The 1,681-nt window shown below is 50.2% G+C and overlaps 1 long non-coding RNA gene across 1 annotated transcript; it reads left to right on the top strand.

The window, feature by feature from the left end:
- Positions 424–1,157, top strand: LOC109718154. The gene is made up of 2 exons (XR_002218390.1): positions 424–776; positions 886–1,157. It is a non-coding gene; the product is annotated as an uncharacterized LOC109718154 (long non-coding RNA).

Below are 1,681 nucleotides of genomic sequence, written 5' to 3'. Positions count from 1 at the left end.
CGGCGCGAGCGCGGCCGGCCTGGCCGCGGGCGAGCGGCGCGGATGCCAGCCGGCGCGGGGCAAGCCCGGCTTGCAGTTTTTTTTTTTTCCCTTTTTCTTTCTTTTGTCCTGTCAGACCCACTCCACTCTCTCTGTTTTGAATCGGGGATCCTAAAGCGTGTACGGCGGGGCCCTCCTTTCGGCGCCGAGCGGCGCGCGGGCGCGCGGCGCGCGGCGCGGGCAGGTGGGCGGGCGGCGGACGGTGGCTGGGAGAGCGCGCGTGGCGCGGCGGCGATGCGTTGTGGGCGGGCGAGCGCGCAGGCGACGAGCGCGGCTGGCTGCGGACGCCAGCCGGCGCCGCGGCGCGCTTGTTTTTTTCTTTGTTTTTTTTTTTAAGGAGTTCTCCGCGTTCCCCTCACGTCCGCCCATCCCTCCCCCCCCCATTCCTCTTCTTCTTTGCGGCCGTACATACCCCCATTCCTCTCCTCAGAAAAGCCCTTACCCTCTCCCATCTCCCTCTCTCTTGCACTCTCCATCTTCACCCTCCTCCCTGCCCCTTTCTCCTCGCCCCTGCAGCCGCCTGGCACACCGTTCTCCTCCTCCGGCGCCGCTGCTGTCCTTTCCTCCTCCTCCGGCGCCGCTGCCGGCACCACCTCTGTGAGAATCACGCCTGAAGATGGGAAGGAGTAGGTGTAGGAACGTGAGCGATCGCCGCAGCGGCGGTCGCTCCGGACGCTAGTGGTGGGGTATTGAACAAGGAGGCGATGGATGCGGGGGTTTGGTATACGCTGGAATAGGTGGTGGCGCTCGAGTTCTTTGAGATCTAATTCTGATTCTTCGAGTTACTTGCATTTTCCTTTGTGTCCTCTCTCTTTGTCCTGACTACAGGTGTGTTTGTATGTACAGGTGCCAAAACTTCATCACAAAATTATTCTGATTGCTTTCATTTCTTAAGCAGTTAATGTGTTGGGAACAAGAAATGTGGACTGCATTGTTTCCTGCTCAATTCTTTACTTTCATGCACTAAGGTATTCCTGTATTGCTCAATTCCTAGCTCTTTAATCTTAAAACATGCTCCTGGCTTATTCTGGTTGTTTTGTATTACATTGACCCAAATTGTTCCCCCGGATTCTAATTGTTCAAAACAATCAGAATAAGCATTCATTCTCTTTTGCTCTTTTGTGCCCCAAATAACGTATTGTATGTTTTCTCCCACACCTTGCATGTGATGTTTTTTTTTATGTGTAAGCAGCGAAGTGAGTGCAAGGCAGTCAGCTGAAGCAACAAATTACATAACAAGGAATTGCGAGCTTATAAGCCTTGCATAGTGGTTTATATCTCTTCCAATAGATGGATTATACTAGATAGTTATAAGACTAATTATTATCAAATAAACTCATTTGCATGCCTCTTGCCACTACAACAGAATTAGGTTATAGGGACACATGTTTGGGACACTTTTGAATAAGTGTCCCATTTATACTAAAACTTAAAAAAATATCTACTAAGGCCTAAATATAAAGCCCAATCCAACCAAAAATAAAAGATTATTCTACTCAACCCACCACACCCAGTCCATTTGGCCCGATTACAAACAGAAAAGAGGAAAAAAAGAAAAATCAATTACCATCTTTTCTTCTCTCTTCACTCAATCCACTGAAATTCTAGACGAAGTGCCTTTCCTATCGTCCTCCTCTGCTAC

Source organism: Ananas comosus, linkage group 12 (assembly GCF_001540865.1).
Source record: "Ananas comosus cultivar F153 linkage group 12, ASM154086v1, whole genome shotgun sequence".
Taxonomy (NCBI): Eukaryota; Viridiplantae; Streptophyta; class Magnoliopsida; order Poales; family Bromeliaceae; genus Ananas; species Ananas comosus.
This window is presented reverse-complemented; position numbering and strand designations above follow the sequence as displayed.